A 13,052-nucleotide genomic window follows, 5' to 3' on the forward strand; every position below is an offset into this window, starting at 1 on the left:
TTTGATCCTCTTTCTTGGCACCCAGAAACTAAGATAGTAATAATTTTCCTCAAAACCCGTGAATTGATAATACTTCTTTGGTAACTTTGCAGCCCATCTTTCAGAATCCTCTGTGACTTGTCAGAGTTCTGTATGAGCCACATTTACACACCAATTGTGTCCCTTTACAGACACAGCCTTTGTGCAAAAGTCACCTCCAGAGACCAGAATTGCCTTTTACAGTTAACAGAAATTTTAGATTTATTCTTCATCTTGTTAGGAAATATATTCTTAGAGCTGGTCAACAGCAAAACATTTAGGGAACTGAGCCCACTTGACAGTTTCACTCATTTTGGAAAAGAGTCATAAAAATGTGTAACAATAAAACTAATAATAGGTTATATTTATTGAGCCCTCACTGGGTCCCAGGCATGTTACAGGTACTTTATATGTTTTGCATTATTTAATAACGTCTTACATTATTTAATGATATTTTAAATTATTTAATCATCATAGGTAACCCCATGATATCAATAATATTATTTTACCATTATGCAAATAATGAAGCTGGGCTAAGGTCTCATAGAGATCAAGGGCAGAGGTAGGACTTGGCCCTGCAGCCCCGCTGTTAGCCGCCAGGCACTAGAGCCACTTTTGAGGCGTGAGTGAAGAAGTCCTATGTGCTCAAATGTATCAAACCCAGAAGACATTTCCTTGCCTAACTTCTACCCTCTCCACCTAGACCAAAGAGAGAATTTCATAAACCTTTCTGTTCGCACAGTGGGAAACGCAGTAGATGCTGGTCTGGGTGAGTATGAATCTTTTGGAAAATCAGGGACTGAGAAAAGCCATCAATGAAGTAGGGACAGGGGTGTGGGGAGAGGAAGAGAGAGGAAAGAGAATGTACAAAGTATGCACACAAATAGGCTTATGACAACAAGAATAACTCCAGTTCCTATCAGTGGTGGGGCCTCCCTAATCTGGTCTGAATTGGCTCTAGAAGTAGAGAAGTTTCAGGAAGGTGGGAGCAAAAATCCTAGTGTTGCCTAGGAATTGCAGCTAAGTGTCCATTACTGTTGAACAGACAGTCAGACTGACAGACAGACACAGACAAAGTGAGTAGGAGCCCATTTGCCACCTTTTTTCTGGAGTTTCCTGTTGCTCAAACGTCTATGTATGAGCACGTGTATTCCTTTGCTGGCTCTACTGCACCCATTTTGCCTCTCCATGTCTTTCTTGTGCTCAGGTAAGTCTCTTTTTCTCCCATACAGCAGGCTCTCCTGCAACCATGCTTCAATGCCTCTTAATCCAGAGGTTTATTTAGTGCCCAGTACTGTGGGAGATACGTAGACATAAAGGGCCCAACCCCTGCTCTTAAAGAACTTACACTCTAGTGGCAGAGGCATGATAAACAGAACAAATGCATCACTAATTTTAGCCAGAATTCTTTCCCTGGCAAGTGACTGAAACCCAACTCAGCAGGGCCTAATGAGGGGAAAAAAGAGTCATCTAGCTGGAAAAGCTGTGGAATAGCTTATGGGATAGAAGAATGAACTGCAAGGACCAATTTTCAGAGACTAGCAACTGGGACTCAAAACTACCAGGCTTCCATCCACTCAGCAAATATTACTGAGTACCTACTGTGGGGCACACACTGTGCTAGCACAGGAAAGACAAAAAGAAGCAAAATAGATGTTTCTCATCTTTCCTCTCCTTGGTTTCGTTGTGCAGATGGCTTTCCCATATGGCAGAGAAGATGGCTGCTAGAGGCTCCAGGTCCATATCCTTTCAATCAACAAAGACAGCAAAAATAAAATTTCCTTCTCCCAACATCCATAAATCAATTCCAGAGTCCATTGGTTCACTTGGGTCACGTGACCAGTATGCTGAAGGAATGGGGAGTTCTGACCAGCTCAGTTCGGTTACATGTCCACCCCCTTTGGTGACGGGATGGCAGCCCCTTTGGGTGGACAGTGTGAGAGGAGTCCCCAAAGGAAAGAAAATGTTGTAACTTAAGTAAGACAAATAGCAAAGAGCAAAAGCCACAGCAGTAGACTAGAGTCATGCTTGGGACAGATGGTTACAGAAATTCAGATGAGGAAATGGGCTCTTCTAACAGAGAAGATCGTGAATGGCTTCATAAGAAGAGGCAGCAGTTTGGCAAGCATGGCATCTCTGTCCAGTGGCTTTGGTTTCCTACTGTGGTAGGCACAATCATAACCCCTCAAAGACAGCCAAGTCCTCACCCCCGGGAGCTGTAATATGTTACATTACAAGGCCAAAGGGTCTTTGCAAGTGTAATTAAAGTTATCGACCTTAAGACAGGGAGAGTCTCCTAGATGATCTAGCTGGCTCAGTCTAATCACATGAGCCCTTAAAAGCAGAGAACTTTCTCTGGCTGGAGGCATGGAGATAGGACAGAAGAGAGAGGCAGAGAATTGCAAGCATGCAAAAGACTCCACATGTCATTGCTGTCTCTGAGATGTAACTGCCCACAGAGAAGGACCAGAGAAAGGACAACTTGAGTTCAGCCTTGAAAACCCAGAGCAGGGAAACCTGCTGAGCCAGACTGGACTTCTGACATGCACAACTATAAGATAATAAATTTGTGTGATTTCAGTCTTCTCAATTTGTGGTAATTTATGACGGCAACAATAGAAAACTAATACATGCACCAAGTCAGTTCTGGAAATTAAAGAAAAAAAAGTAATTCCACAAATTCTACAATTTCTCTAAGGAATTGTTGGGAAACTAAGACGCAACTAGCCCTATAGCAGTAATAGTCACTCCGGCTCCTATCCTTGGTGAAGCCTCCCCGACCTGACCTAAATTGGGGGAAGAAGGAGAGAAGTGCCGGAAAGTCAGGCGCTAATAGTCTGTTGTGTCCATCATTTTCAGTTAAATCAGGAATTGGCAAACTACAGACCAAATTTGGCCCCCTATCTCCTTTTTTTATGTCCCAAGAGCTAAGAATGGTTTTTACATTTTTAAATCGTTTTTTAAAAAGCAAAAGATGAGTAATATTTTAGACACATGAAAATTGCATGAAATTCAAATTCCAATGCCCATAAATAAAGTTTTATTGGATTACAGCCAGGCTCATTCATTTACATATTGTCTCTGGCTGCTTTTGTGCAACGATGGCAGAGTTGAGCAGTTGCAACAGAGAACATGAGGCCTGCAAAACCTAAAATATTTACTACCTGGTCCTTTAAGGAAAAAGTTTGCCAACTCCTACATTAGAGAATGTTAAAATGTAAATATCCCTGAGAGCCTTAACACACCTCAGCATGCATTCACTTTGATTACGGGCGTGGGAGGAAGCAAGGAGTTCAGGCGTGTCCAATTCCCAAGAAGGCGTGGGGCAGCCTGGGCAAGGGCTCTGAAGGACACAGGACACATAGACGACGTCTAGCTCTTCTGACTCCATAGTTGTGTCAAAGATAAACCGAGACCCACACGACGAATTATAGAGGAGGTATTTTCTTACCTCCTGCCATGAATACCCAGAGCAATGTACAAAGCCCAGTCAGAATGCAATCTTCCCTTTGGAGTGGGCAGGTAGGAACTTCTGACTTTTGTCACATTATCCCTGTGCTAAACTAAATGGGGAGTGGGGAGGCAGGCTGGCTTTGCAGGGCTCAGGCAAGTCCAAGTATAATCCATAAGGAGAGGGGCAAGAATAGCACAACTTTGAGTAACCAGAGTGAAAGGCAAAATCACTGGGCACAAAACCAAGAGCTGAGATGACAGACACCTCTTTCTTTGTGACCAGCCAGAAATAAGTGCGGGGCTATTAAATGGAATCTCTGAGTGTCATTCTGACATGACAAAAATTTTCCCAGGCTGATGGCTGTTCTTCCTGGAGCTGTGGTCTAGCTGGCCAGGTCAGCTCCTGAATGTTCAAAGCATTAACGCTTTAATTAAGAAGTCTGCCCCTTTTGGAAAACAGGTTTATCTTCATCCTTGTGGGACAGGGATCCCTTCTATCTGTCAAGTGGTAGAATTAGGACTGATACGAGGTAGGCTGCAATAAGATGGCTTGCCAAGTGGAGCCTATTAGGTATTTTAAATGTCGCAACTAGATATTCCCTGGCTCTCCACAGAATCAGATTATCTAAACGTTGCTTCACTTTTTATTGCTTCCTCTTCAAATTTCTTCCACCTCTCCTAATGTAGGTACCAAAGCTAGAATAAGACTAGGTCCTTGTCAATAACTGAAAGAAAGGATTTGCTTTTTCATGGAAGCTTTTGAAGAAATTAGTGAATCTGTCAAAACCAGCAACAGTCCCCAAGCAGAGAACTGCAGTCACTCCCAGCTTACTCGCCCTTTACTAAGTCTCAACATGGGAACTAGGAGATCTGCAACCACTGATCATCTTGTGTTGCCATTGGTGTAAACAGAATAATGTCACTATGATCCCGCAGGTCACCTGGGAAATGGCGGACACCTCGGGGAAGAGGGTGTCATGGAAGAACGGCAGCCAGGTCAAAAAAAGTCCTGTGTACTCTCTCTACCGAGCCGAGCACCACCTGAAGCACAAAGATCAGGTCTGGTACTTGAACATAGAGGGTTTGCGTCACATGGATATCGTGTGAGAATGTTTAACCTATTGAGGACACTACGAAAAAAGGTGAATGCTGACAGACATTTGAAAATCTGTGATGTGAAAGAGAGAGCAGAGTTACAGAAACCTAGACATGGGGGAGATGGAAAGACCACCTGGTCTCCCTGAGGCCCAGGAGGGGACATTTCCAATGGCCTGAGAGAATCCAGGTGTCTGGATTCCCAGCCTATGCTCTTCACACAGTGCCACAAACTCTGCAGTGGTTTGTCCAGTTGAGCTTCTAGCCTGCCCTGGGGCCTTGTTCATGGAGAGCAAGCAGAGCCGTTTTCTTGTCTGAATTCCATCAGCCCCCACCTTCCATGTCAGGCTGGCCCAGCCAATTGGCTTTCCCGGGGCAGCCTGGGTAGGTATTCCCCTCGGCTATTCTCTTCAGCTCAAATAAGAACAATGCTGGACATTCATGGAACAATTTCTATAATTAACCCACACATTTCCCCTCCTGGCTTTCCTGGGAGGTCAGGCAAGATAATGATGGTTCCATAACTTGGTGTTGAGCGTCAACACTGCAAAACACACTGAAATCAGATGGTCCCTTCCAATCTCGAGACTTTTTCCTTGGGAATAATGAAGGTTGCTTCATTCATCCCCAGAAAGTCAATGTCACAGCTAGTGGGGAAAAACAATTGGGGGGAATCACAGAAAAAGCAAGGCAAGAAAAGCTTTGGATATGGGGAGGCAGAATGGAAGCATTGAAGACTTCAAAGAAGAGAGACCGTTCTTAAAACCCTGGCTCCTCTAATTAACAGCATGCTTGATCATTCTAAGCCTCTGTCCTGATCTGCGAGATGTGGGATAATGACTGTATCCCAGCCTGAGAGAACTGAATGAAGCAATGAGTTTGCAGCACCCAGAGCATGGCTCAGTAAAGGGCTGTTCATTGCAGATAAATATGAAGTAGGTGAGCATAACGAAGGAACACCAGAGACTCATGGGCATTAATGGAAGCTAATTAATGGAAGTATTGCTTCTCTCTCAACTCCTCAACATGAACTACATCAGGAGTTGATCACTTTTGCCAAGTGTCTGTCTTCTCCTCTCAGTTATTTTGACACAACAGTAGGGCTGATTAGACATGGGACACAAGCAAAGTAGAGCACGGACCAGTGGTAAGTCAGCTGGGTTAACAGGCTCAACTCTGGTGGAATTAAGTGCAAATCATTCATGCCATCCAGTACATTACTCCAGTCACACAATCCACCCAACCATGCAGCTTAGAGCTGCTCTGCTGGGGAGAAATAACAGTTCTGACCCAAGACCCAAGTTGCAGAGCAAGAAATGTTTGGGCATCTGAACATGTCAGAGAAAGAAGGCTGACCAGAGGGACACAGCCCCCAGGCACTCAGACACCAGACGAGAGCAAGAGGAAACCAGACACCAAGAAATGAAAGCATAAAAAAGCAAGTGGAAGGGCCCAAAGGAACCACAGCTCGATTTGTTATTCTGCTAAGAGCTCTGGTGACCATCCTTTGTAGCCCAGCAATGGTTTAGTGTCAGCAATGGTTATGGTTGACCTCAAGGGGAGGTCACTGCTGGATTGGAAAGTTCATGCAATCTCAAACAGGAAGATCTGGTTTTGACTACTGTTTCCACCTCTTGCTGGTTGTGTGACCCTGAGTAAGTCATGATCCTTCCTTTGCACCTCTGTCTTCATTTGTAAAATGAGGGTTAGACCAGGTGAACTCAGAGCTTTCTTCAGGCTCTGATTCTAAGAGTCCCTAGAGAGGGCATATGATGAGAGAGAAAAGCTTCCCTTCCACACAGGAAGCTGTGCTCCTTGTTCATATTTCTCTGGGAAAGGGACAACGGTTTTCTCTAAAATTCTCACTGAGTCATGAGCATGATGATGAACCTAAGAGCCCAGAGGGTCATCGATCTCAGGTCTGAATTCAGTCCACGGAGTCCGTGCCCCTTAACTGTCTCTTCAGCCTCTCAATAGAAGGGCCGGTTTGTTTCATTGCCTTGGGTGTCTGTGACGGGGCAGGGGCATCAGGAGTGAGGAAGGTAGCCAGCCCCTCACGCGCTGTCTTGCAGCTCAGTGCATCTGTGTCCCCATGCGTCTCCAACATGTGCCCTCTCCACGCTTGCCAATTCCCATGCCTTTCAGCACGCATTCTTGGTTCCTGGAGTGTTTCATGTCCCAGCTGGTGTTCTTTTCTCCCACAAGCTGCCCCAGAACACTCAGCCTGCTGTCTGTTCACCCACCGCCCCCAAAGCTGCATTCTTTCCCCAGCAGCTCCAGGCTGCTCAGCCCACAGAGGCCGTGATCCCGCTGTCACTGAGGGCCAAAGGGCATGCGGCCAATTCTAGTCTCCTTCCTCTCTTTCTCATGGCACACACACGCCAGGAAGGAGATAGGTTCACATAGCTTCCGTTTCTGCCCTGCCTCTTCCCTGGACACACTTCTTTTCATCTGGATTCTTCTTCCAAATGAACTCAGTCTGCTTGTAAAACTAGAGTGGGGGGGACTGGATGTCTCCCTTCTATACAAATGGTAAGTGAGTGCATTAACTCAACACAAATTTGGGGTGTCCCTACCATGTGTCTGGCATTAGGCTGGTTGGGATGAAGGCAACAATGACTCCAACACAGTCTAGAATGTTAAAGACCAAACCGCTGACGAGGGAGGCATCCAGAAACTGTGTCTTTAACAGAGTTAACCAATGCATTCAGGTTAATGATCATCTAGAGAATCTTGTCAATACCTCAGTTCTGCTGCTGTCAGAATTGCAAACACGCTTTCCATAGCCTTTCTGCCAAGGTTCCCTGTACTGCCCGTCAGTCCGATGTAGCGGGGAGTATGTGATAGGGGCATTGTGATACGAGCACTGGGGAGGGGTTAGGGGCTCTAGAGCCCAGCCCCAGCTAGCCTACCTGTCTGACCTGGGCAAGTTCCTCTCTGAGTCACTGTAACCTAGAGAAACTGCAATTCATTACAGAAAGAGAGGAGTGCGGAGTCTGAAACCACCAAGCAGAAGAAATGACTCTCATAAGGGGAAGAGGGTCCCATGCAGGGTCCAGTATGCAAGGTGACCAAGGCAACTGAGGCTCCCTAAGGAGAGGGATCAGGATGCAGACCAGGGGCACTTAAACCAGAAGAGAAATCCTTTCTGGGCAGCTTAGGTTTACATCAGGAATGAGATCACTTTGCCCCATGAAAAGCCTAATGAGAATATGGGTTTTTGAAGATAGCAGACCTGATCATTAATGGTATGTGTGTGTGTGTGAGAGAGAGACAGACAGACAGACAGACAGACAGACAGAGACAGAGAGAACTTCTCTTTGACTACATCTAAGCCTATACCCTCTTTTTAAGGACCTTATTTTTTGCTTTCTAATTGTCCTGTGGTCCGAGCTACATTTATTTCTTCTCCCTTCCTTCCTTCCTTTTCCCTTCCTCTGTTCCTTCCTCTCTTGTCTTTCCACTCTCTCCTCTTCCCTCCTTCCTCTCTCTCTTCTAAAGCATACATTGTTTTTATTTTATTTTTTTTTTAAAAAAAAGCATAAAATAGTACATAGTGAAAATTTTCCCTTTCCTCTCTCTTTCTCCACGCCCTGTAGTTCTGTAGTTTCCCTCTCCAGAAATGGTCACTGCTCCCATTTTCTTGCATAAACTTCAAAAGATATTCTCTGCCCAGACCTGCATATCTGCATGTATAGCCCCCCTTTTATCCGAAGGTCCTGCTTCTTTGTCTCTCTAAGTTTTGCTCGTCCTCAGGACAAGTATACCTAGTTGATTCACTGTACCTGTTCCCAGAAAGATGTACAAATCAAATTTGATTGTGATAGGTACAAACAGAAAAAAGTTATCAAAGGCATTTAAAAAGAAAAAATGTACCATGTCTTATTAGGCAATTTAAAGCTAAAAACAAATCTTTGCATAAATGAAAGATTCTTTCTCCGCCCACACCCCTTACCATTTAATCAGCTGTGTGTTTTCTTTGGTATTAGAAGTTTCCTCAAAGTTGAGCACTCTTGTACTTGAATAGTTCTCATGATAAAAAAAAATACATTATAACTTTTTGGACGATGTGCATTTTATAGTCTTCCATAATGAGCCAAGAGAGCCCATCAGTATTTAAACCCCAGCAGGATAGTGGTGGCCCAGATAAGTAAGTGCATTGCAAGTGACCTAAATGAGAAGATCAAGTTTAGACTGTATTATGTAACTGCCAGTAAGAGACTCACAAGTAGTGACTGGGCGGCTACCAGACGCTCAGCACTGCCACAGGCAGGGGGAGAGATTCGGAAAGACAAGGGTCTACACCTTAGGGAAGACTAACGTTGAATCAATTTGAAGGAAATCATAAAACAGATTGGAATGACATGCTGAAATTATACAGATATACAATTCCAGTCTCCCAGTGTAACTGGGATTCAGAGAAGGCAAGCAGGGGAGGTCCATGTGACCAGATGAGTCCGAAGGGTTTGCTGGAGGCCCTAGAAACTGAGTAGGTAGGGCCGTAAAGGTGACCATGGTAGACCATGGGCTTATGGTGGACCAAGGAAGAGGACTGGTGTATGTGTTTCCTAGGTCCCCTATAATGAAGTCCCACACACTGGTGGCTTCAAACAGCAGACATTCATTCTCTCATAGTCCTGGAAGCTAAAGTCTGAAACAAGGAGCAGGCTGATTCGTGCTCCCTCTGAAACCACAGGGGCGAATCCTTCCTTGCTTCTTCCAGCTTCTGGTGGGGGCCTGCAAACTTTGTGTTCCTTGGCTCAGAGCTGCACCGCTCCAATCTCTGCCTCTGTCCTCGTGCGGCTGTCTTCTTTCTCTCCGTGTATCTCTGCGGGTCTTCACATGGCATTCTCCTCTCTCCTGAGGACACCAGTCATATCAGACTAAGTGCCCACTCTACGCCATCATGACCTCTTCTTAACTAACCCATTTTCAAATAAGGTCACACGCTGAGGCACTAGGGGTTAGGATTTCAACATCTCTTCGGGGGACAGGAGGGAGGGATGGGACACAATTCAATCTGTAACAAATGGCATGGGTTTTCCGCATGGCTCCCCTTCCAGTCTGCCTCAGCTACCGCCACCACCAGGGAAAGCCCACGTACACAGAGCTCAGCCTCGTCTTCTCCAAGGCCCTCCCCTCTCCTCGGCACCCCACTTGCACAGCTTCACTGTGGATCTTCTCATTACCCAGAACTTCTGCTCCTACAAAGTAGCAAACTCTGGGTGCTCTTGTCTGAGCCATTTCCCACCCTTCTATTGTGTCTCCTCCTTTACTTCCTCATAGCCCTAATCCCTCGGTTCCTTTTCCCCATCTGCTCCCCACCTCCTGGATTCACATCCCTTCCCCCGCCCTGGACCCCACTAATTCTCCTGTGTCCTCATGGATACTATAATATCAGTATCCCTCCCTCCTGACAGCCCACGTGCCCAACCTGCACAAGGGCTGCCTCTTCAGCCCTGGATCCAGAGAGAAGGAGAAAACTAGAAAAAAAGCACAAGCCTATGTCTAGGTACTTTTCTAAAACATTGTAATTACAGTCTCAGCTGTGTCTTAGCTTGTGCATTCTCATTCCCATGTGATTCCTTGTTCCGTTTCCTACATAAACTTCCCAAATTTTCCCACCCTTTTCTAGTCCAAACCTTGGCCCCATTTCCTTCCCTCCCTCTGGAAATGACATTGTTCTCTATTACATGGAGTAAATAGAGGCCATCAACCTCCTCCGTTTATATCTCTAAATGCACACCCAGCTTTACTCGCATTCCATCCCTCCTCTGTAGTCCCATAGCATTTTTCATAAGGAGAAGGGAATTCATGTTTATTGACTCTCTCCCAAGTGCCAGGTATACACTAGGTGTTTTCATTTGTAGCTCTACTATGACCCTTATGTTGTTCTGATTTTGCTTGCTTACCCTTCTATCTGACTACAAGCTTCTTGGGGAAATCTCTTGGACATCTGAATTCATCACACGTAATTTCATGCAATCCTCTAGAACTTTACAAACTACGTAAAGAACTGCCATTATTGCTAAGTTCAGGTGAGGAAACAGAAGCTCACTGAGGTCAAGGCACTTGACCAACCTTAGACCCCCTGGAAGTAGCAAAGCCAGGATGCAGGTACGAGTCAGTCTGACTGCAAAGCCCTTGCACTAACCACCACATTACACTGAACAGGGTGAGCGCCCCAATGCCCATTGAAGCTGGGATGGGAGAGAAAATGAGGGCCTGCTCTGATTCACTCCATCAGCTGCCTCCTTCCTCTTTAACCAGGAACTGCACTCAGGGTCTGGAGTAAGAACCATCTAAGCATGATTAAAGCTCAGGAGGGCACCTTTTTATTCATTTGTTCAGCAATTATTTAAGGAGTGTCCTCATAGGTGTCAAACCTTATGTTAGAAGCTATAGACACAATTATGAGCACAACAGACCTAGGCCTGGACCCCCCGTCCACTCGCCGCCGTCCTTGCCGGCTAAGGACTCTCTCTGGGAAAGGCTCGACGTGCAGATGGAAGGTGGCCTTCCCATCCCCACGCACAGTCTGCTCACAGCCCTACCATTTAGTTCAGGACCTTTTGGCCCCATGGCAGAGATACACTTCCTCCTTCAGGAGGGCCTGGAAACATGGAGAAAACGGCAAGTTGAACTTCAATTTCCTCTTTCCTTCCCTAGAGGGAAAATGGCAACCAGGGCCACTTCCCATCACTGAATTTATAGATCACAGTTAGAGTTCAAAATAGCTCCTGAGGTCCCTAACTCAGAATCCACACCAGCTCTCACTGCAGCTACTCACCTGTCCCCATGGCCCAGGAATAGGAAATGTGTGCTTATTTCCCAGTAGGCTTCTGCTGGCTCAGGGCCTCTCAGCTTCAGCTACTGCTGTTTGGATCAAATAATTCTTTGCTTTACAGGGCTGCCCTGTACATTGTAGGACATTCAGGGGTGTCTACAGCCTCCACCCACTATACACCAGTAGCAACACCACCATCGCCCCAGTTACCACAACCAAAAGGTCTTCAGATATTGATAAATGTTCCCGGGGTGGGGGGTAGGGGAAGGAGGGTGGAATTAGCTCCCTGTTAAAAACCGTTGCTTTAGTGCACTGAAAATTGCTTGGATGATCTCCAAAGTGCCGACTGGGAACCCACATCACCTGAGTGCCACAGAAAAGACACTCTGAGGAAGAGACCCCAGTGCAGCCAGGAATCTTCAACAGAAGATGAGTGCAGAGCTGACGGCTGCAGCCGGCATCCATCCACAGGCTCATCTCAGATTAAACACACACAGGCTCACATGCAGCTTCACAAAATGCTTAACTGTCCAAATGTGCCCAGAGTCCGCAAGGACATCTGTAGCAAGACCATGACAGGATAAATTACAGGTTAATCTCCCCTAAGCTCTGTGATCTGAATGGCTCAAACGTAGGCTTTATTCCCTAATCACTTCTTACCAGCTACCTGGTTGCCCTCACTTCCTTGAAATGCTTTTATTAGAGTATTGTCTCTCTTTTTCTCATGCCCTCTCCTTTACAACGTGAAGCTCCCAGGAGAGCACAGTAAATCACTGACATTTTTCCTTGAACCAGCTGACAAATCCTTTGACCTCAAGTTCCTGTGGAATTAGACACATGTCAGCCAGTTTTCTATTCCTCCCAGATCTTCTCAATAGGTGGCTGTGCAGCCGTGTCTCCTACATGCCAGGAGGAAATTGGCCGAATGTGAGTGTGTCAGTTTGAGAAGAGTTTTTCTAATCCGATTATGCAACCCAACAAACTTCAAAGTATCATAACTAGGTTATTGATGCTGCATGACAGAGGTCTCCCAGCAGGAGGGTCCTCTGGGAGCACAAGGATCCCATGTGGAGGAATAAATAAAAGATTGTGCAGCAAAGCAGAGAACAGAGGAAGGGAACGTGGAGACCATTTCTAATACAACCTTCCCTATTTGCTTCCAGCGAAGGCTGGTGGGGACTGTAACCTGCGGAAATGATTTCTTGAAGAGAAATCATTCAATAGGCATTTATTGACAATTGACTTTGTGCCAGATTCAGTGGGATTGATTTGAACTGTCTTCCCCAGTAAGAGTTGGCACATATGCCATTGGGAGCACGTTGTGAAGAAGTGCAATCATGTATGCTGCCCAAAATCACTTCAATTCTAACCAATACGTGGACTTGGAGCTGAGACAAATGGGATACAGAAAGGCCAAAGTGACCCTGCCCCTAATGGCTGCCCCCTAGAATTTCTGACCACAAGTGGATAGCAGAGAAGCTCTAGGAAACTCTAGGCCTTAGAGTTTTTCTATGGCAGACCCGAGGCCCAGGCTGATGACATAAACTTATGCCAACCCAGCCCTGGAAATCAAACCACTGGGGCAGCTGAAATCTACCCCTCATGGGTCTCCAGAACAAGGAAATTAAGCAGAATTAACATTCCGCTCTCTGCGATAGAGTCTCCCTTTCCTGCGTGACTACAGATGCCTAGAGAGTGG

Source organism: Rhinolophus hipposideros, assembly GCF_964194185.1.
Source record: "Rhinolophus hipposideros genome assembly, chromosome: 17".
In the NCBI taxonomy this organism is placed as follows: domain Eukaryota; kingdom Metazoa; phylum Chordata; class Mammalia; order Chiroptera; family Rhinolophidae; genus Rhinolophus; species Rhinolophus hipposideros.